This window comes from Balaenoptera borealis (genome assembly GCF_965194805.1).
Source record: "Balaenoptera borealis genome assembly, chromosome: 2".
NCBI classification, from domain to species: Eukaryota; Metazoa; Chordata; class Mammalia; order Artiodactyla; family Balaenopteridae; genus Balaenoptera; species Balaenoptera borealis.
In genome coordinates, this window is record NC_138867.1 from 177024161 (window position 1) to 177047916 (window position 23756).

General features: G+C 39.0%; 2 long non-coding RNA genes across 2 annotated transcripts in view; one reads left to right on the forward strand and one right to left on the reverse strand.

Moving 5' to 3' along the window:
- The window catches only part of LOC309623587, a 132275-nt gene that overhangs the window by 15268 nt on the left and 93251 nt on the right, over positions 1–23756 (reverse strand). The window lies entirely within an intron of this gene.
- The window catches only part of LOC309623588, a 42270-nt gene that overhangs the window by 283 nt on the left and 18231 nt on the right, over positions 1–23756 (forward strand). The window lies entirely within an intron of this gene.

Genomic DNA, 23756 nt, shown 5'->3' on the forward strand with positions numbered 1-23756 from the left:
TCAGTCTCCCCTGGGGTCACTGCTCCTTCCCCTGTGTCCCAATGCACACACTATTTTGTGTGTGCCCTCCAAGAGTGGGGTCTCTGTTTCCCCCAGTCCTGTCAAAGTCCTGCAATCAATTCCCACTAGGCTTCAAAGTCTGATTCTCTAGGAATTCCTCCTCCCGTTGCCGGACCCCCAGGTTGGGAAGCCTGACGTGGGGCTCAGAACCTTCACTCCAGTGGGTGGACTTCTGTGGTATCAGTGTTTGCCATTCTGTGAGTCACCCACCCACCAGTTATGGGTTTTCATTTTACTCTGATTGCGCCCCTCCTACCATCTCATTGTGGCTTCTCCTTTGTCTTTGGATGTGGGGTATGTTTTTGGTGAGTTCCAGTGTCTTCCTGTTGATAATTGTCCAGCAGCTAGTTGTGATTCTGGTGTTCTCGCAAGAGGGAGTGAGAGCACGTCCTTCTACTCCGCCATCTTGGTCCCTCCTCCGAATTTCTTCTTTTTTAAAAATTAATTAATTAATTAATTTATTAATTTATTTATTTTATTGCTGTGTTGTGTCTTCCTTTCTGTGCAAGGGCTTTCTCTAGTTGTGGCAAGCGGGGGCCACTCTTCATCGCGGTGCGCGGGCCTCTCACTATCGCGACCTCTCTTGTTGCGGAGCACAGGCTCCAGACACGCAGGCTCAATAGTTGTGGCTCTCAGGCCTAGTTGCTCCGCGGCATGTGGAATCTTCCCAGACCAGGGCTCGAACCCATGTCCTCTGCATTGGCAGGCAGATTCTCAACCACTGTGCCACCAGGGAAGCCCCTGAATTTCTTCTTAAAATTTTTATCATAAAACATATTCAGGGAAAAACTGTACAAAATGTTTTGTGGTAAGACTTAGTAATAATATACACATCCTTAGAATCATCCTGAAGATTCTTAAATGGCCTGTGGGCAGTGATGAGAGTGTCCTGACCTTCCCATCCCTGACTCATCTCCATCCTGCCCCATTCATGACCACTGTCCTGATATTTCGTTTATCTACATACCCTTACCATCTAAATATTATTTTTCACTCAGCAGTGTTCTTTCAGTTTTACCTCCTTTGACCTTTCAACAAACGAGTATTAATGGAATTCCACTGAAACGGTTTTCCGGTGGTTTCTCTGCCTGTGTTTCACACATGCTAGTGTCTGGAGCTTCAGGGCTGGCCTAGGACTGTGGGGTTCATCCTCCCACCAGAGCCAAGTGCCCCTGAGGCAAGGGGACTTTTTAAAGAACCAAATGAGTGGGGGTGGGGAGGGAGGGACAGAATTCTCCTGGAGGAAATGGTGAAAGATGAAAGTGGAACAGTCTTTTTTGGGGGTGGGGTGGGGAGGGTGGGAGCTGCTCTGCGGGGCTTGCGGGACCTTGGTTGCCAGACCAGGGATCCAACCTGTGCCCCCTGCAGTGGAAGCACGGAGCCCTAACCACTGGACGGCCAGGGAATTCCTGGAACAGCCTCATTATTACCGAATAGTGAGGACACAAAAGTGTCCATGTTTGTGAAGGGTCACAATTCTGTGCCAGGCCTCAGTGGCCTTATGGTTTGACGCTGGGTCCTTTGAGAGAACATTTCCCACCCACTGGCAGGACAAGGTCGGCTCAAAGATGTGACTTCCGACCTCCTGTCACTCAGGCATGGGAGGGCGGGGCCCTGTGAACTGTCCAATCAGGGGAGTCGCCGATTATTTTATGTGGCGGCGCTGCTCCAATGACGGCGGAGGCGTGGACTGCATGCTCAGTGCCACTGGCTCTGGCAGTGGCCACATCAGCTCCTGCTGCCCTTTAAGGCTCCAGGTGGTTATGCTGCATTCTGTGTCACTGTGACCGGCACTTGCCGCGGCGGTCATGGGGTGGACAACCAGAAACTCCAGAAACCGAAAAATGGTGAGTGTGCGGGGTCGGTTGTTGGGAGAGGGGGTCGGTGGGACTGATGGAACCGGGCCTCCCACGTGGCCAACTCCAGAGTCTGCAGACCCGAGTCAGCCGGTGGTGCGCCACACAGCCTAGGGGCTGGGTCGACAGCCGGGACCCCCGGGTGTCCTGTCCTGTCCCTGTGAACCTGTGTCACCCCCATATGGCACAGTGGCCATAGGGAGGGACTCGGGGCAATCCTGACTAGGTCTCCAGGGTACACGTGTGGGAACAGCTTTGGTCTGGGGGTGTCTGGTTCCCCCTTTCTCTCCAGGGGAATCATTTTACTCTCACTTTTTAAAATGTTTGAGGAGCAAGATCTCAAATCCACGACCCTGTCCCCCCAGCCTAGCTCTTCCTAGGGCTGGCAATAAATCCCTAAATTTACAGATGTTTCCCTGCATTCCCAAATGCCATCTTCCCCTCTGCAGTTCATAGTATCACTATTAACTGTTTTTCTCCATGGTGCGTTTCAAACCGATGCAGTACTTTAATTGTTTACTCATTTATCAACAGAGCCATGGATGGCTCTTTAATTTAAAGATTTATTTTTATGGCTATTTTACTTGAGAGGAAAGCAGAGAACCACCACCTGGAGTATGTTATATGGAATGCTTGTGCCTCTCCTCTCAAAATCTTTCTTGGTCATGGACAACCTATGGGAAGACCTTTGGGTGAAGGGTCCTCTTGAGAAACTTTCCTGGGTGATCTTTTTTCAGCACTGCCTCTGTTCCTGAGTTTCTCTCTTTGAAAAGATTTATTCACTTATTTGAGACTCAGTTTTTCAATAAATGTAAATTTTATTTATTCAGTAGACCTGGGGAGACAGTATAAAGTTTTTCCAAAGAGGCAAGAAAGGTGAATTTCAGAAAAATATTTCATTATTACATCCTGTGTATTAAAATTTTTGTTTCCCCCCTTTTTTTTCACCCTGAGCGGATGTAGTAATATTCTGAAGTCTTTTGGGTGATTTCCAATGGCATATCAGGACTTAGACTTGCAAAATCTAGAAGTGTTCCAATACGATTGTTTACAAATCAGTTTCTTTTTTTGGAAATAAGTCATTGACATCTTCATTTTCCGATAGGAATAGATGTTTTGGGATTTTCCTGTTGAACAAATAAAATTGCCTTACAGTCTTCTCTCTTCCTTTACACATAAACACTGGGTTGAGTGATTTTTCTGGATTATTGAAACACTGGGTTTATGTCATTTAAATTATCAATGGTGATCCAAAGTATTGTGACTGGAGCAGAGGCCTGAGGCCAGTGACTCCAAACTAAAGTTCCCATCTGGAGCCGGCAGTGGGGGGGGTTTCTTTGGCCTAGATGTTTTATGTTTGAGTTCTGCATCCATGATATAGGTGCACTCGGAGTGTATTTTGTGTATTAAAAAAGTCTGTGGTCAGGAGTTCTGTCTCCTGGACAAAAAGTTTACGAATTTGGGAGTCTGAGTCAGACCTTAAACTGAATCTGCCTGAGAGTTTCCTCACTTGTGAGAATGTGAGTAGAGTTCTCTCCAGTGACTGCTCAGGTGTCCCTACCCTCCTTCATCAGGGACTGACCCACCTTAGGGGTTATATCTCAACCTGGGTATCTAGACCCCAAGCTTGGAAATGTGTTTAACTTTCTGAATGTGGGTTTTCTTTCTTTACTGTGGGCAAGCAGGCTTCTTATTTGAGCTGATTTGAATATCTGTGTTTCTTTTCTTTAGATGCCTTTATCTATTGGATATTTCAGTCCTTTAACTCTAGTTTCCCTTAGCAGTTTGAAATTTTATTTCCTTGGTGAGTGTATATAATTTTTGATTTCTTAGGCTTTGAAAAATATAAGTTGATTGAAAAATATGTGTGTAAGGCAAGAAAATCCTGGAACCAAACAGAATTTCTGCTCCTTTTAGCCAACAGAATCTTAAGCTGTGAGATGGGTATGTTTAGGTTCTCAGGCACACTTTTCATTTTTAGATCAGTTTTTGTATGTGCTTGTCCCTAGAGAACTTTGATATTTAAAAGGCTGTACAATTCTTAAGGCAAGTGAATTTCTATTTGTATTGATGAGTGAAAAAAACTATTGAATTTCTGTTTTAATTGATATGATAAAAACTACTCAAACTTAGGGAAATCTTTGAAAATCCTAGTAGGTTTCTTCATGGATTAAATGCAAACCCCTAATGCATTATAATATGGTACTCATTCCTGACCATATCCTGAGTGTGAAATATAGCGGAGGGACAAACTATGATGTCATTTGTCCTTTTAGTTAGAAAGACATTTGAAGTTTTTCACTTTCTACAGTTTGCAGTTTTATACCCAATAGTGTTTAAAGAATTAAATTTAGAATGATTTCCTATGTAGAAAAGTTAAAATTAATTTAAAAATAAATTTAAAGTAGCAAAAGTTAATTAAAAACAGACTACTAGGTAGTAGGAAAGTATGGTGTATATAAATTTCTCTTAATTTTAAATAATGCTTATAAAGGATTTATAAAATTGTAAGATATGAAACAGTGAGATTTCTGGTTTTTTAGAACATTTTAGGCTTACAGAAAAAGTGATCAGAAAGTACAGAGAGTTCCCACTTGACCCCTCTGCATCCACACAGTTTGTACCATTTTTTTTACATCTCATTATTATGGTACATTTGTTACAATTGATGGATCAATATCGATGCTATAAAGTCCACTGTTTATATTAGCCTTGACTCTTTGTGTTATACAATGTAGGAGTTTTGGCAAATGTAGAATGACATGTGTCCATCATTTCTATATCATATAGAATAGTTTAACTTTGCTAAGGATACCCTGTGCTTCACCTATCCATTCATCCCTCCCTCAAACCCCCAAATCTTTCCCAAGCAAAGATCGTTTTACTGGCTCATAGTTTTATCTCTTCCAGAATATCCTATACTTGGAATCATACAGTATGTAGCCTTGTCAGAGTGTCTTCTTTCACTTAGCGATATGCTTCTAAGTTTCCTGTTTCGTTCAGGCAAATTATGCTCAGAGACTGAGATTGTCTTTGCCAGTAATTTATTTAACACAGGTTCACTGCGGGAATTATAATTTGTAATATTTCACAAGGCAGTAGCAAATAGGATAATGTCTCTTAATAAGCCAGTAAAGAAATAACATACCCCAAACCAATGATAGTTTAATTACACCGTTGTTCCAGCCAAAGGGAAGATGAAAGAAATAAAGTCCAAATTTAGTTGAGTTGCACCTTTATATGAATTGGTTCTTGATAGCGTCAGTCCTTCCAACTAAAAGCTGGGTATCAGATGTCCGCTTAGGTCCCTCCCTGCTGGACAAAGGCACTAGTGTTGGCAGGCAAGGTAGGCTGCTTGGTCTAGGGACCATTTCATGGCTTGCACCACTGCCTATGAGGAGTAGGCTCGCCAAGGCAGAAACAAATATGTCCCTTCTCTTCCTGAGACTGCTGCTTGGTTTAACTCCACTGCTATCCAAGAGTAACCTGGCCACAGCAGGAGCAAGTGTCTCGTGATCTTCTGAGAGCTTTTTAGATTAACAAAGAGTAGCCTTACCCAGACTGAACACTCAAATTAAGTCCTCACAAATTCTTGCTATTTAACGTTTAAATGTCCATCACATGATTGTCACTCCTCCTTATCATAATGATAAGCACAATTTTGATGGCATCATCCTGACATGGCCTCCCAAAGTAAACAAATTCACTCTTGGACCAAAACATCTTTACTTGAGCCATAAACAAGTAGATCAAAACAACTTCACTTAAGCCATAAATGCGTAAATTTAAAATTATAACAAACCAATGAACAGCAGTTTCCTCCTTGTCTGTTCATGGCTTGATAGCTCATTTCTTTTTATCACTGAACAATATTTCATCATATGGCTATACCACTGGTTGTTTATTCATTCTACTATTGAAGGATATCTTGCTTAACTCTAAGTCTTGGCAATTATGCATAAAACACCTGTAAACACTAATTTGCATATTTCTGTGTGAAGACAAGTTTTCAACTCATTTGGGTAAATATAAATACACAAGGAGTATAATCTAGGAGCTAGATCCTATGATAAGGGTATGTTTAGTTTTGTGAAAAAACTGCCTGTCTTCCAAAGTAGGCATACCATTTTCCATTCCCATCAGCAATGAGTAAGGATTCCTGTAGCTTTACATCTTCATCAATATTTGGTATTCAGAGTGTTTTGAATTTTACCCATTGTAATAAGCGTTTAGTGGTATCTATTTGTTTTATTTGCAATTTCCTAATGACATTTGATGTTGAGTTTCTTTTCATATGCTTATTTAACATCTGTATATCTTCTTTATTGATGTGTGTGCAAATCTTTTGCCCATTTTTTCCCCCATGTTTGGGACTTTATTTTTTTTCCCCAGGGATTCTTGCTTTATTTTCAATTTTTCCCCTTTTTTGTTTTTGGCTGTGCCACACAGCATGTGGGATCTTAGTTCCCCAACCAGGGATCAAACCTGCGCCCCCTGCATTGGAAGCGTGGAGTCTTAACCACTGGACCACCAGGGAAGTGTCCCGAATTTTGCCCATTTTTTAACTGGATTGTTTGTCACCTTACTGTTGCATTTTAAGAGTTCTTTAGACATGTTGGATACCAGTCCTTTGTCAGATAAGTGTTCTGCAAAAATTTTTTTCCCAATCTGTGACTGTCTTTATATTCTCTTACCACTGTCTTTTGTAGCACAGGGGATTTTAATGAAGTGAAGCTTATTGTTTTCTTTCTTGGATCTTGCTTTTGGTGTTGTATCTTAAAATTCATCAATTAACACAAGGTAACCTTGATTTTCTCCTACGTTATCTTCTAGAAGTTTTTTACTTTTGCATTTTACATTTAGAGCTATGGTCTATTTTAAGTTTTGTGTAAGGTCTGTGTCTAGGTTTACTTTTTTGTTTTTTGCATGTGGATATCCACTATTTCCAGCACTGTTTGTTGAAAAGACTTTCTTTTTTCCATTGAATTGCCTTTTAGTCCTTTATCAAAGATCAGTTGGCTATATTTCTCTGGGTCTATAAGAAAGCAGTTGACTTCTGTATTCTCAGTCTTTCTATACTCTCATTAATTCCTGGAGTGATCTCTGGTGTTATGGTTTCTTTCAGATATTTTACATAGAAAATCATGTCATACACAACAAAGACAGTTTTATTTCTTTCTTCCCAATCTGTATACATTTTATTTCCTTTTCTTGCCTTACTGCATTAGCTAGGTCTTCCAGTACAGTGTTGAATAGGAGTGGTGAGAGGAGACTTCCTTACCTAGTTTCTTATCTTACAAAAAAAGAAGCATCTAGTTTCTCACTATTGTGATGTTGCCTACAAGTTTCATGAAGATGTTCTATCTCAAGAGCCTGAACTCCCCTCTATTCCTAGTGTGTTACCATAAATGGACGTTAGATTCTATCAAATGCTTTTCCATTTTACTTACACTCCTTTCATTCCTGATATTACTAACTTCTGTCTACCTTCTTTTCTCAGTTAGCTTGACTAGACCTTTATCAATTTTACTGATTATTTCAAAGCACACCAGCTTTTGGTTTTGTTGACAGTCTGTATTCCTGCAATTTTTATGTCTTCCCTAATTATTTCCTTTTTGGTCACTTTACTTATTTTTATTGAGATATAATTGACATATAACATTACTTTCAAGTGTACAACATAACGACTTGATATTTGTATACATTGTGAAGTATTAGCACAATAAGTCTAGTTAACTAGACTAACATCATCACACATAGTTACAGTTTTTTTTTCTTGTGATGAAAAATTTTGAAATTTCCTCTCTTTTCAACTTTCCACTATGCAATAAAGTATTATTAATTATAATCACAATGCTGCACATTATATCCCCTGACTTATTTTATAACTGAAAGTTTGTAACTTTTGATCTGCCTTCACCTATTTCACCCACCCCTTGACACACACACACCCCCCAACACCTTCACGTCCCACCTCTGGCAACCACCAATCTGTTCTCCATTTCTGTGAACTTGGGTTTTTTGGTTTGTTTGTTTTGCTGCGTGGCTTGCAGGATCTTAGTTCCCTGAACAGGGATTGAACCCAGGCCCACGGCCGTGAAAGCACCACGTCCTAATCACTGGACTGCCAGGGAATTCCCAGGGTTTTCTTTCTTTGTTTCAGATTCCATATATAGGTGAGATCATATGGTATTTTTCTCTCTGACTTATTTCACTTAGCATAATACCCTTAAGGTCCATCCATGTCACAAATGGCAAGATTTCCTTTTTTATGACTAATATTCCATTATATGTGTGTGTGTGTACATTTTTAAAATCCATTCGTCCATCATTGGGCACTTAGGTTGTTTCCATGTCTTGGCTATTGTAAATAGTGTTGCAGAGAACATGGGGGTGCAAATACTGGGTTGGCCAAAAAGTTTGTTTGGATTTTTTAATTTTTTGAGGAACCTCCACACTGGTTTCCATAGTGGCTTCATCAATGTACATTCCCACCAACAATGCGCAAGAGTTGCCTTCTCTGCACTTCCTCACCAACACTTGTTAGTTTTTGTCTTTTTGATAATAGTCATTCTAACAGGTGTGAGGTGATATCTCATCATGGTAGTAGTGTTGAGCACATTTCGTGTACCTACTGGTCATCTGTATGTCTTTGGATAAGTATCAGTTCAGATCCTCTGTTCATTTTTTTTAATCAGATTGTGTTTGTGCAGTTGAGTTGTATGAGTTCTTTATATATTTTGGATAGTAATTCCTTATCAGATATGATTGCAAGTATTTTCTCCCACTCAGTAGTTTGCCTTTTCATTTCGTTGATGGTTTCCACTGCTGTGCAGAAGCTTTGTAGTTTGATGTAGTCCCACTTGTTCACTTTTGCTTTTCTTGCCTTTGTTTTTGGTGTCAAAACCAAAAAAATCATCTCCAAGACTGATGTCAAAGAGGTTACTGCCTGTGTTTTCTTCTAGGATTCTTATGGTATCGAGGCTTATGTTCAAGTCTGCCATTTAAAAAAATTTTTTTATTGGAGTATAGTTGATTTACAATGTTGTGTTAGTTTCAGGTGTACAGCAAAGTAAATCAATTATACACATATCCACTCTTCTTTAGATTCTTTTCCCATATAGGTCATTTCAGAGTATTGAGTAGAGTTGCCTGTGCTATACAGTAGGTCCTTATTATCTTTTTTAAAAAATAAATTTATTTATTTATTTTTGGCTGTGTTGGGTCTTTGTTGCTGCATGTGGGCTTTCTCTAGTTGCAGCGAGCAGGGGCTACTCTTCGTTGTGGTGCACAGGCTTCTCATTGCAGTGGCTTCTCCTGTTGTGGAGCATGGGCTCTAGGCGTGCAGGCTTCAGTAGTTGTGGCACGTGGGCTCAGTAGTTGTGGCTCATGGGCTCTAGAGCGCAGGCTCAGTAGTTGTGGTGCATAGACTTAGTTGCTCCGTGGCATGTGGGATCTTCCCAGACCAGGGATGGAACCTGTGTCCCCTGCATTGGCAGGTGGATTCTTATCCACTGCACCACCAGAGAAGTCCTCTATTTTTTATACATTATTGTGTGTATGTCTATCCCAGTCTTCCAATTTAGTTAATCCATTTTAAGTTGATTTTTGTGTATGGTGTAAGATAGTCGTCCAGTTTCATTCTTTTGCATGTAGCTGTCCAGTTTTCCCACACTGTTTATTGAAGAAACTGTCCTTTCCCCATTGTAAATTCTGGGTTCCTTTGCCAAAAATTGATTGACCATATGAGCATGGGGTTTTTCCTTAGACTCTTTATTCTGTTCCACTGATCTATATATGTCTGTTTTATGCCAATACTGTACTGTTTTGATTACTTTAGCTTTGTAATGTAGTTTGAAATCAGGAAGCATTATGCTACCAGATTTGTTCTTTCTCAAGATTGCTTTGGCTATTCAGGGTCTTTGTGGTTCCATACAAGTAGTATTGTTTGTTCTATTTTGTGGAAAGTGCCACTGAAATTTTGATAGGGATTGCACTGAATTGTTCATTGCTTTGGGTAGTATGGACATTTTTCCAATCCATGAGGGCAAAATATCTTTCCATTTATTTGTATCTTCAATTTCTTTCATCAACACCTTATAAATTTCAGTATACAAATCTTTCACGTCCTTGGTTAAATTTATTCTCAGTTATTTTATTCTTTTTAATGCAGTTGTAAATAGGATTGTTTTTTTTTTGTCACTGAAGTAGAGAATTTTTTGTTTTTTTTTGCAAAAGATAAAATTTAAGTTTATACTGATGTTTCCACAGGACTACAGGATTTTAGTCTCTCTAGTAAATGTGTATCTCTTTTCTCTCAGACAGAAATTCCTGGTTTTCAAGAGTTTGATCTAATCAGAATATGATCTGATTTGCTAATTACTAATTTGCTTTTTTAAAAAAATTGAAGTATACTTGATTTACAATGTTGTGTTTCAGGTATACAGCAAAAGTGACTCAATTATATATTATCCTTTTTCAGATTATTTCCCATCATAGGTTATTACAAGATATTGAATATAGCTCCTTGTGCTAAATAATAGGTCCTTATTTATCTATTTTCTATATACTAGTGTGTATCTGTTAATACCAAACTCCTAATTAGTATTGTTTTCTTAATTTCTCTTTTTGATAATTCATTGTTAGTGCATAGAGATAGATTTTTGTATACTGATATTGTATCCTGCAGCTTTACTGAATTCGTTTATTGGTTCCAACAGATATGATGGAGTCTTTAGGGCTTTCTATATATAATGTCATGTCATCTGAAAATAGTGACAGTTTTACTTCTTTCTTTCCAATTTGGATGCCTTTTGTTACTTTTTCTTGCCTAATTGTTGTAGCTTATCATCCAATACTATGTAGTGGGCATCTTTGTCTTGTTCCTAATCTTAGAGGAAAAGCTTTCAGCTTTTCTGTATATTAATTTTGTATCCTGCAACTGTATCAAATTCATTAATGAGCCCTAGTAGTTTTTTGGTGATGTCTGTGGGATTTTCTATGTATAGTGTTATGTCATCTGCAAAAAGTGACAATTTTACTTCTTCCTTTCCAATTTGGATTCTCTCTCTCTCTCTCTCTGATTGCTGTGGCTAGGACTTCCAATACTATGTTGAATAAAAGTGGCAAGAGTGGGCATCCTTGCCTTGTTCCTGATCTTAGAGGGAATACTTTCAGCTTTTCACTGATGAGTATGATGTTAACTGTGGTCTTGTAATATATGGTCTTTATTATGTTGAGGTACATTCCCTCTATACCCTATATAGATGTTGGATTTTGTCAAACGCTTTTTCTGCATCTATCGAGATGACCATGTGATTATTATCCTTCATTTTGTTAATGTGGTGTATAACATTGATTGATACACAGCTGTTGAACCATCCTTGCATCCCTGGAATAAATCCCACATGAACATGGTGTGTGATCCCTTTAATTTGTTGTTGAACTTTGTATAATAATAGTTTCTTCAGGATTTTTATATCTATGTTCTTCCTGGCTTGAATTTTCTTGTGGGGTCCTTGTCTGGTTTTGGTACGAGCAGAATGTTGGCCTTGTAAAATGAGTTTGGAAGTGTCCTGTCCTGTTTTTTGGAAGAGTTTGCAAAGGATTGATCATAGTTTTTCTCTAAATGTTTGTTAGAATTCACCAGTAAAGCCAGCTGGCCCTAGACTTTTCTTTGATGGGAGGTTTTAGATTACCGATTGAATCACCTTACTAGTAATTGGCCTGTTCACATTTTCTATTTCTTCATGATTCAGTCTTGATAGGTTGTATGTTTCTAGGAATTTCTTATAGGCTGTCCATTTTGAGGGAGTGTAATTGTTCATAGAAGTCTCTTCTGATCCTTTGTATTTCTGTGGTACCTATTGTAACATCTCTCATTTCTGATTTTATTTATTTGGATCTTCTCTTTTTTGTCTTCGTGAGTCTAGCTAAAGGTTTTTCAGTTTATTTTATATATTTTTTAACATCTTTATTGGAGTATAATTGCTTTACAATGTTATGTTAGTTTCTACTGTATAACAAAGTGAATCAGCTATACGTAAACATATATTCCCATATCCCCTCCCTCTTGCATCTCCCTCCCTTCCACCCTCCCTATCCCACCCCTCTTGATGGACACAAAGCATGGAGCTGATCTCCCTGTGCTATGTGGTTGCTTCCCCCCAGCTATCTGTTTTACATTTGGTAGTGTATATATGTCGATGCCACTCTCTCACTTCATCCCAGCTTACCCTGCCCCCTCCCCGTGTCCTCAAGTCCATTCTCTATGTCTGCTCTTTTATTCCTGTCCTGCCCCTAGGTTCATCAGAACCTTTTTTGTTCTTTAGATTCCATACATGTGTGTTAGCATACGGTATTTTTCTTTTTCTGACTTACTTCACTCTATGACAAACTCTAGGTCCATCCACCTCATGACAAATAATTCCATTTCTTTTTATGGCTGAGTAATATTCCATTGTGTATATGTGCTACATCTTCTTTTTCCATTCATCTGTCGATGACACTTAGGTTGCTTCCATGTCCTGGCTATTGTAAATAGTGCTGCAGTAAACATTGTGCTACATGACTCATTTTGAATTGTTTTTCTCAGGGTATATGCCCTGTAGTGGGATTGCTGGGTCATATGGTAGCTCTATTTTTAGTTTTTTAAGGATCTTCCATAGAGTTCTCCATAGTGGCTGTATCAATTTATATTCCCACCAACAGTGCAAGAGGGTTCCCTTTTCTCCACACCCTTTCCAGCATTTATTGTTTGTAGATTTTTTGATGATGGCTATTCTGAACGGTGTGAGGTGATACCTCACTGTAGTTTTGATTTGCATTTCTCTAATGATTAGTGACGTTGAGAATCCTTTCATGTGTTTGTTGGCAATCTGTATATCTTCTTTGGAGAAATGTCTATTTAGGTCTTCTGCCCATTTTTGGATAGGGTTTTTTGTTATTTTGATGTTGAGCTGCATGAGCTGCTTGTATATTTTGGAGATAAATCCTTTGTCCATTGCTTTGTTTGCAAATATTTTCTCCCATTCTCAGGGTTGTCTTTTCCTCTTGTTTATGGTTTCCTTTGCTGTGCAAAGGCTTTTAAGTTTCATTAGGTCCCATTTGTTTATTTTTGTTTTTATTTCCATTTCTCTAGGAGGTGGGTCAAAAAGGATCTTGCTGTGATTTATGTCATAGAGTGTTCTGCCTATGTTTTCCTCTAAGAGTTTGATAGTGTCTGGCCTTATATTTAGGTCTTTAATCCATTTTGAGTTTATTTTTGTGTATGGTGTTAGGGAGTGTTCTAATTTCATACTTTTACATGTAGCTGTCCAGTTTCCCTAGTTCCACTTATTGAAGAGGGCTGTCTTTTCTCTGTTGTATATTCTTGCTTTATCAAAGATAAGGTGACCATAGGTGTGTGGGTTTATCTCTGGGATTTCTATCCTGTTCCATTGATCTGTATTTCTGTTTTTGTGCCAGTACCATATTGTCTTGATTACTGTAGCTTTGTAGTATAGTCTGAAGTCAGGGAGCCTGATTCCTCCAGCTCCGTTTTTCTTTCTCAAGATTGCTTTGGCTATTCGGGGTCTTTTGTGTTTCCATAGTAATTGTAAAATTTTTTGTTCTAGTTCTGTGAAAAATGCCAGTGGTAGTTTGATAGGGATTGCATTGAATCTGTAGGTTGCTTTGGGTAGTATAGTCATTTTCACAATGTTGATTCTTCAAATCCAAGAACATGGTATATATCTCTCCATCTATTTGTATCATCTTTAATTTATTTCATCAGTGTCTTATAATTTTCTGCATACAGGTCTTTTGTCTCCTTAGGTAGGTTTATTCCTAGGTATATTATTCTTTTTGTTGCAGTGGTAAATGGGCGTGTTTCCTTAATTTCTCTTTCACATTTTTCATCGTTTAGTGTATAGGAATGCCAGAGATTTCTGTGCATTAATTTTGCATCCTGGTACTTTACCAAATTCACTGATTAGCTCTAGTAGTTTTTTGGTAGCATCTTTAGGATTCTCTATGTATAGTATCATGTCATCTGCAAGCAGGGACAGTTTTACTTCTTCTTTTCCAATTTGGATTCCTTTTATTTCTTTTACTTCTCCAATTGCTGTGGCTAAAACTTCCAAATCTGTGTTGAATAATAGTGGTGAGAGTGGGCAACCTTGTCTTGTTACTGATCTTAGAGGAAATGGATTCAGTTTTTCACCACTGAGAACGATGTTGGCTGTGGGTTTGTCATATATTGCCTCTATTAGGTTGAGGTAATAAGTTCCCTCTATGCCTATGTTCTGGAGAGATTTTTTATCATAAATGGGTATTGAATTTTGTTGAGGCTTTTTCTGAATCTTTTGAGATTATATGGTTCTTATCCTTCAGTTTGTTAATATGGTGTATCACATTGATTGATTTGCATATAGTCAAAAATCCTTGCATTCCTGGGATAAACCACACTTGATCATGGTGTATGATCCTTTTGAAGTGCTGTTGGATTCTGTTTCCTAGTATTTTGTTGAGGATTTTTGCTTCTGTGTTCATCAGTAATATTGGCCTGTAGTTTTCTTTTTCTGTGACATCTTTGTCTGGTTTTTGTATCAGGGGTCCTCTCTCTGCTATGGTTTGGAAGAGTTTGAGAAGGAGAGGTGTTAGCTCTTCTCTAAATATTTGATAGAATTCTCCTGTGAAGCCATCTGGTCCTGGGCTTTTGTTTGTTGGAAGATTTTTAGTCACAATTTCAATTTCAGTGCTTGTGATTGGTCTGTTTATATTTTCTCTTTCTTCCTGGTTCAGTCTCGGAAGGTTGTGCTTTTCTAGGAATTTTTCCATTTCTTCCAGGTTGTCAATTTTATTGGTATATAGTTGCTTGTACTAGTCCCTCATGATCCTTTGTATTTCTGCAGTGTCAGTTGTTACTTCTCCTTTTTCATTTCTAATTCTGTTGAGTCTTCTCCCTTTTTTTCTTGATGAGTCTGGCTAATGGTTTATCAATTTTGTTTATCTTTTCAAAGAACAAGCTTTTAGTTTTATTGATATTTGCAGTTGTTTCTTTCATTTCTTTTTCATTTATTTCTGATCTGATCTTTATGATTTCCTTCCTTCTGCTAACTTTGGAGGTTTTTTGTTCTTCTTTCTCTAATTGCTTTAGGTGTAAGGTTATGTTGTTTGAGATGTTTCTTGTTTCTTCAGGTACGATTGTATTGCTATAAACTTCCCTCTTAGAATTGCTTTTCTGCATCCCATAGGTTTTGGGTCATCGTGTTTACATTGTCATTTGTTTCTAGGTATTTTTTGATTTCCTCTGATTTCTTCAGTGATCTCTTGGTTATTAAGTAGTGTATTGTTTAGCCTCCATGTGTTTGTATATTTTACAGATTTTTTTCCTGTAATATCTAGTCTCATAGCATGGTGGTCGGAAAAGAAAATTGATATGATTTCAGTTTTCTTATATTTACCAAGGCTTGATTTGTGACCCAAGATATGCTCTATCTTGGAGAATGTTCCATGAGCACTTGAGAAGAAAGTGTATTCTTTTGTCTTTGGATGGAATGTCCTATAAATATCAATTAAGTCCATCTTGTTTAATGTATCATTTAAAGCTCGTGTTTCCTTATTTATTTTCATTTTGGATGATCTGTCCATTGGTGAAAGTGGCGTGTTAAAGTCCCCTACTATGATTGTTACTGTCGATTTCCCCTTTTATGGCTGTTAGCATTTGCCTTATATATTGAGGTGCCTCTATTTTGGGTGTGTAAATATTTACAATTGTTATATATTCTTCTTGGATTGATCCCTTGATCATTATGTAGTGTCCTTCTTTGTCTCTTGTAATAGTCTTTATTTTAAAGTCTTTTTTGTCTGATATGAGAATTGTTACTCCAGCTTTCTTTTGATTTCCATTTGCATGGAATATCTTTTTCCATCCCCTCACTTTCCATCTGTATGTGTCCTTAAATCTGAAGTGGGTCTCTTGTAGACAGCATATATATGGGTGTTGTTTTCATATCCATTCAGCCAGTCTGTATCTTTTGGTTGGAGCATTTAATCCATTTACATTTAAAGTAATTATCGATATGTATGTTTCTATTACCATATTCTTAACTGTTTCAGGTTTGTTTTTTAGGTCTTTTCCTTCTCTTGTGTTTCCGGCCTAGAGAAGTTCCTGTGACATTTGCTGTAAAGCTGGTTTGGTAGTGCTGAATTCTCTTAGCTTTTGCTACTCTGTAAAGGTTTTAATTTCTCTTTCGAATCTGAATGAGATCCTTGCTGGGCAGAGTAATCTTGGTTGTAGTTTTTTCCCTTTCATCACTTTAAATATGTCCTGCCACTCCCTTCTGCCTTGTAGAGTTTCTGCTGAAAGATCAGCTGTTTACCTTATGGGGATTCCCTTGTATGCTATTTGTTGTTTTTCCCTTCCTGCTTTTAATATTTTTTCTTTGTATTTAGTTTTTGATCATTTGATTAATATGTGTCTTGGCGTGTTTCTCCTTGCATGTATCCTGTATGGGACTCTGTACTTCCTAGACTTGATTATTTCCTCTCCCATGTTAGGGAAGTTTTCAACTATAATCTCTTCAAATATTTTCTGAGAAGCTTTTTTTTTTTTTTAAACATCTTTTTTGGAGTATAATTGCTTTACAATGGTGTGTTAGTTTCTGCTTTATAACAAAGTGAATCAGTTATACATATACATATGTTCCCATATCACTTCCCTCTTGCATCTCCCTCCCTCCCACCCTCCCTATCCCACCCCTCTAGGTGGTCACAAAGAACCGAGTTGATCTTCCTGTGCTATGCAGTTCCTTCCCACTAGCTATTTTATGTTTGGTAGTGTATATATGTCCATGCCACTCTCTCACTTTGTCACAGCTTACCCTTCCCCCTCCCCATATCCTCAATTCCACTCTCTAGTAGGTCTGTGTCTTTATTCCCGTCTTGCCCCTAGGTTCTTCATGACCCTTTTTTCCCCTTAGATTCCATATATACGTGTTAGCATACTGTATTTGTTTTTCTCTTTCTGACTCACTTCACTCTGTGTGACAGACTCTAGGTCCATCCACCTCACTACAAATAACTCAATTTCGTTTCTTTTTATGGCTGAGGAATATTCCATTGTTTATATGTGCCACATCTTTATCCATCCATCTGTTGATGGACACTTAGGTTGCTTCCATGTCCTGGCTATTGTAAATAGAGCTGCAATGAACATTTTGGTACATGACCCATTTTGAATTATGGCTTTCTCAGGGTATATGCCCAGTAGTGGGATTCCTGGGTCATATGGTAGTTCTATTTTTAGTTTTTAAAGGAACCTCCATACTGTTCTCCATAGTGGCTGTATCAATTTGCATTCCCACCAACCGTGCAAGAGGGTACCCTTTTCTCCACAGCCTCTCCAGCATTTATTGTTTGTACATTTTTTGATGATGGCCATTCTGACCAGTGTGAGATGATATCTCATTGTAATTTTGATTTGCATTTCTCTAATGATTAAAGATGTTGAGCATTCTTTCATGTGTTTGTTGGCAATCTGTATATCTTCTTTGGAGAAATGTCTATTTAGGTTTTCTGCCCATTTTTGGATTGGGTTGTTTGTTTTTTTAATATTGAGCTGCATGAGCTCCTTGTAAATTTTGGAGATTAATCCTTTGTCTGTTGCTTAATTTGCAAATATTTTCTCCCATTCTGAGAGTTGTCTTTTGGTCTTGTTTATGGTTTCCTTTGCTGTGCAAAAGGTTTTTTTTTTTTTAAATCAGAACATTTTAAACCCCACATTTGTTTTATTTATTTTATTTTTGGCTGTGTTGGGTGTTCGTTTCTCTGCGGGTTCCTTCTCTAGTTGTGGCAAACGGGGCCACTCTTCATCGTGGTGCGCGGGCCTCAGTATAGTGGCCTCTCTTGTTGCGGGGCACAGGCTCCAGAGGCGCAGGCTCAGTAGTTGTGGCTCACGGGCCTAGTTGCTCCACGGCATGTGGGATCTTCCCAGACCAGGGCTCGAACCCGTGTCCCCTGCATTAGCAGGCAGATTCTCAAGCACTGCGCCACCAGGAAATCCCTGTGCAAAAGCTTTTAAGTTTCATTAGGTCCCATTTGTTTATTTTTGTTTTTCTTTCCATTTCTCTAGGAGATGGGTCAAAAAGGATCTTGCTGTGATTTATGTCATAGAGTGTTCTGCCTATGTTTTCCTCTAAGAGTTTGATAGTGTCTGACCTTACATTTAGGTCTTTAATCCATTTTGAGTTTATTTTTGTGTATGGTGTTAGGGAGTGTTCTAAGTTCATAGTTTTACATGTACCTGTCCAGTTTTCCCAGCACCACTTATTGAAGAGGCTGTCTTTTCTCCACTGTATATGCTTGCCTCCTTTATCAAAGATAAGGTGACCATATGTGCGTGGGTTTATCTCTGGGCTTTCTATCCTGTTCCATTGATCTATATTTCTGTTTTTGTGCCAGTACCATACTCTCTTGATTACGGTAGCTTTGTAGTATAGTCTGCAGTCAGGGAGTCTGATTCCTCCAGCTCCATTTTTCATTCTCAAGATTGCTTTGGCTATTCGGGGTCTTTTGTGTTTCCATACAAATTGTGAAATTTTTTGTTCTAGTTCTGTGAAAAATGCCAGTGGTTATTTGTTAGGGATTGCATTAAATCTGTAAATTGCTTTGGGTAGTAGAGTCATTTTCACAATGTTGATTCTTCCAATCCAAGAACATGGTATATCTCTCCATCTATTTGTATCATCTTTAATTTCTTTCATCAGTGTCTTATAACTTTCTGCATATGTGTCTTTTGTCTCCTTAGGTAGGTTTAGTCATAGATATTTTATTCTTTTTGTTGCAATGGTAAATGGGAGTGTTTTCTTAATTTCCCTTTCAGATTTTTCATCATTAGTGTATAGGAATGCCAGAGATTTCTGTGCATTAATTTTGTATCCTGCTACTTTACCAAATTCATTGATTAGCTCTAGTAGTTTTCTGGTAGCATCTTTAGGATTCTCTATGTATAGTGTCATGTCATCTGCAAACAGTGACAGCTTTACTTCTTTTTTTCCGATTTGGATTCCTTTTATGTCTTTTTCTTCTCTGATTGCTGTGGCTAAAACTTCCAAAACTGTGTTGAATAATAGTGGTGAGAGTGGGCAACCTTGTCTTGTTCCTGATCTTAGTGGAAATGGTTTCAGTTTTTCACCATTGAGGACGATGTTGGCTGTGGGTTTGTCATATATGGCCTTTATTATGTTGAGGAAAGTTCCCTCTATGCCTACTTTCTGCAGGGTTTTTATCATAAATGGGTGTTGAATTTTGTCAAAAGCTTTCTCTGCATTGATTGAGATGATCATATCGTTTTTCTCCAATTTGTTAATATGGTGTATCACATTGATTGGTTTGCATATATTGAAGAATCCTTGCATTCCTGGAATAAACCCCACTTGATCATGGTGTATGATCCCTTTAATGTGCTGTTGGATTCTGTTTGCTAGTATTTTGTTGAGGATTTTTGCATCTATGTTCATCAGTGATATTGGCCTGTAGTTTTCTTTCTTTGTGACATCTTTGTCTGGTTTTGGTATCAGGGTGATGGTGGCCTCGTAGAATGAGTTGGGGAGTGTTCCTCCCTCTGCAATATTTTGGAAGACTTTGAGAAGGATAGGTGTTAGCTCTTCTCTAAATGTTAGATAGAATTCGCCTGTGAAGCCATCTGGTCCTGGGCTCTTGTTTGTTGGAAGACTTTTAATCACAGTTTCAATTTCAGTGCTTCTGGTTGGTCTGTTCATATTTTCTATTTCTTCCTGGTTCAGTCTCGGCAGGTTGTGCATTTCTAAGAATTTGTCCATTTCTTCCAGGTTGTCCATTTTATTGGCATAGAGTTGCTTGTAGTAATCTCTCATGGTCCTTTGTATTTCTGCAGTGTCAGTTGTTACTACTCCTTTTTCATTTCTAATTCTATTGATTTGAGTCTTCTCCCTTTTATTCTTGATGAGTCTGGCTAATCGTTTATCAATTTTGTTTATCTTCTCAAAGACCCAGCTTTTAATTTTATTGATCTTTGCTATCGTTTCCTTCATTTCTTTTTGATTTATTTCTGATATAATTTTTATGATTTCTTTTCTTCTGCTAACTTTGGGGATTTTTTTTGTTCTTGTTTCTCTAATTGCTTTAGGTGCCAGGTTATGTTGTTTATTTGAGATGTTTCCTGTTTCTTGAGGTAGGCTTGTATTGCTATAAACTTCCCTCTTAGAACTGCTTTTGCTACATCCCATAGGTTTTGGGCCATCGTATTTTCATTGTCATTTCTTTTTAGGTATTTTCTTTATTTCCTCTTTGATTTCTTCAGTGATCTCTTGGTTATTAAGTAGTGTATTGTTTAGCCTCCATGTGTTTGTGTTTTTTACAGATTTTTTTCCTGTAATTGATATCTAGTCTCATAGCGTTGTGGTTGGAAAAGATACTTGATACGATTTCCATTTTCTTAAATTTACTAAGGCTTGATTTATGACCCAAGATATGATCTATCCTGGAGCATATTCCATGAGCACTTGAGAAGAATGTGTATTCTGTTGTTTTTGGATGGCATGTCCTATAAATATCAATTAAGTCCATCTTGTTTAATGTATCATTTAAAGCTTGTGTTTCCTTATTTATTTTCATTTTGGATGATCTGTCCATTGGTGAAAGTGGGGTGTTAAAGTCCCCTACGATGATTGTGTTACTGTCGATTTCCCCTTTTATGGCTGTTAGTATTTGCCTTATGTATTGAGGTGCTCCTATGTTGGGTGCATAAATATTTACAATTGTTAAATCTTCTTCTTGGATCAATCCCTTGATCATTATGTAGTGTCCTTCTCTGTCTCTTATAATAGTCTTTATTTTAAAGTCTATTTTGTCTGACATGAGAATTGCTACTTCAGCTTTCTTTTGATTTCTGTTTGCATGGAATATCTTTTTCCATCCCCTCACTTTCAGTCTGTATGTGTCCCTAGGTCTGAAGTGGGTCTCTTGTAGATAGCACATATACGGGTCTTGTTTTTGTATCCATTCAGCCAGCCTATGTCTTTTGGTGGGAGCATTTAATCCATTTACATTTAAGGTAATTATCAATATGTATGTTCCTATTCCCATTTTCTTAATTGTTTTGGGCTTGTTATTGTAGGTCTTTTCCTTCTCTTGTGTTTCCTGCCTAGAAAAGTTCCTTTAGCATTTGTTGTAAAGCTGGTTTGGTGGTGCTGAATTCTCTTAGCTTTTGCTTGTCTGTGAAGGTTTTAATTTCTCCATTAAATCTGAATGAGATCCTTGCTGGGTAGAGTAATCTTGGTTGTAGGTTTTTCCCCTTCATCACTTTAAATATGTCCTGCCACTTCCTTCTGGCTTGCAGAGTTTCTGCTGAAAGATCAGCTGTTAACCTTTTGGGGATTCCCTTGTGTGTTATTTGTTTTTTTTCCCTTGCTGCTTTTAATATTTTTTCTTTGTATTTAATTTTTGATAGTTTGATTAATATGTGTCTTGACGTGTTTCGCCTTGGATTTATCCTGTATGGGACTCTCTGTGCTTCCTGGCCTTGATTAACTATTTCCTTTCCCATATTAGGGAAGTTTTCAACTGTAATGTCTTCAAATATTTTCTCAGTCCCTTTCTTTTTCTCTTCTTCTGGGACCCCTATAATTCGAACGTTGGTGCATTTAAGGTTGTCCTAGAGGTCTCTGAGACTGTCCTAAGTTCTTTTCATTCTTTTTTCTTTATTCTGCCCTGCAGTAGTTATTTCCAGTATTTTATCTTCCAGGTCACTTATCCGTTCTTCCGCCTGAGTTATTCTGCTATTGATCCCTTCTAGAGAATTTTTAATTTCATTTGTTGTGTTGTTCATCATTGTTTGGTTGCTCTTTAGTTCTTCTAAGTCCTTGTTAAAAGTTTCTTGTTTTTTCTCTATTCTACTTCCAAGATTTTGGATCATCTTTACTATCATTATTCTGAATTCTTTTTCAGGTAGACTGCCTATTTCCTCTTCATTTGTTCGGTCTCTTGGGTTTTTACCTTGCTCCTTCATCTGCTGTGTGTTTCTCTGTCTTCTCATTTTGCTTAACTTACTGTGTTTGGGGTCTCCTTTTCCCAGGCTGCAGGTTCATAGTTCCCATTGGTTTTGGTGTCTCTTCCCAGTGGCTAAGGTTGGTTCAGTGGGTTGAGTAGGCTTCCTAGTGGAGGGGACTAGTGCCTGTCTTCTGGTGGATGAGGCTGGATCTTGTCTTTCTGGTGGCAGTTCCACATCTGGTGGTGTGTTTTGGGGTGGCTGTGGCCTTATTATGATTTTAGGCAGCCTCTCTGCTAATGGAAGGGGTTGTGTTCTTGTCTTGCTAGTTGTTTGGCATAGGGTGTCCAGCACTGTAGCTTGCTGGTCGCTGAGTGAAGCTGGGTCTTGGCGTTGAGATGGAGATCTCTGGGAGATTTTCGCCATTTGACATTACGTGGAGTTGGGAGGTCTCTTGTGGACCAGTGTCCTGAAGTTGGCTCTCCCACCTCAGAGGCACAGCCCTGACTCCTGGCTTGAGCACCTAGAGCCTTTCATTCACATGGCTCAGAATAAAAGGGAGAAAAAATAAGAAAGAAAAAAAGGAAGAGGAAAAGAAAGAAGGAAAGAAGAAAACAAGGAAAGAAAGAAGATAAAATAAATTTATTAAAATAAAAAATAAAAGTTTATTATTAAGAAAAAAATTTTTTAAAGTAAAAAAAAAACAAAATGGACGGACAGAACCCTAGGACAAATGGTAAAAGCAAAGCTATACAGACAAAATCACACACAGAAGCATACACATACACACTCACAAAAAGAGAAAAAGGGGAAAAATGTAAATATCTTTGCTCCCAAAGTCCACCTCCTCAATTTGGGATGATTCGTTGTCTATTCAGGTATTCCACAGATGCAGGGTACATCAAGTTGATTGTGGAGATTTAATCCGCTGCTCCTGAGGCTGCTGGGAGAGATTTCCCTTTCTCTTCTTTGTTTGCACAGCTCCTGGGGTTCAGCTTTGGATTTGGACCCGCCTCTGCGTGTAGGTCGCCTGAAGGCATCTGTTCTTCGCTCAGACAGGACGGGGTTAAAGGACCACCTAATTCGGGGGCTCTGGCTCACTCAGGCCAGGGGGAGGGAGGGGCACGGAATGCGGGGCTAGCCGGCATTGGCAGAGGCCAGTGTGACGTTGCAACAGCCTGAGGCACGCTCTGCGTTCTCCCATGTAAGTTGTCCCTGGATCACGGGACCCTGGCAGTGGCGGGCTACACAGGCTCCCGGGAGGGGAGGTGTGGAGAGTGACCTGTGCTCGCACACAGGCTTCTTGGTGGCAGCAGCAGCAGCCTTAGCATCCCATGCCCGTCTCTGCGGTCCGTGGTGATAGCCGTGGCTCATGCCCGTCTCTGGAGCTCCTTTAGGCGGCGCTCTTAATCCCCTCTTCTTGCGAACCAGGAAACAGAGGGAAGAAAAAGTCTCTTGCCTCTTTGGCAGGTCCAGAATTTTTCCCAGACTCCCTCGTGGCTAACTGTGGCACACTAGTCCCTTCAGGCTGTGTTCACACAGCCAACCCCAGTCCTCTCCCTGGGATCTGACAGGAGCCTGAGCCTCAGCTCCCAGCCCCCGCCAGCCCCAGCGGATGAGCAGACAAGCCTCTGGGGCTGCTGAGTGCTGGTCAGCACCGATCCTCTGTGCGGGAATCTCTCTTCTTTGCCCTCCACACCCCTGTTACTGCACTCTCCTCCATGGCAACGAAGCTTCTCCCCTCCACCACCTGCAGTCTCCGCCTGCAAAGGGGCTTCCTAGTGTGTGGAAACCTTTCCTCCTTCACAGCTCCCTCCCACTGGTGCAAGTCC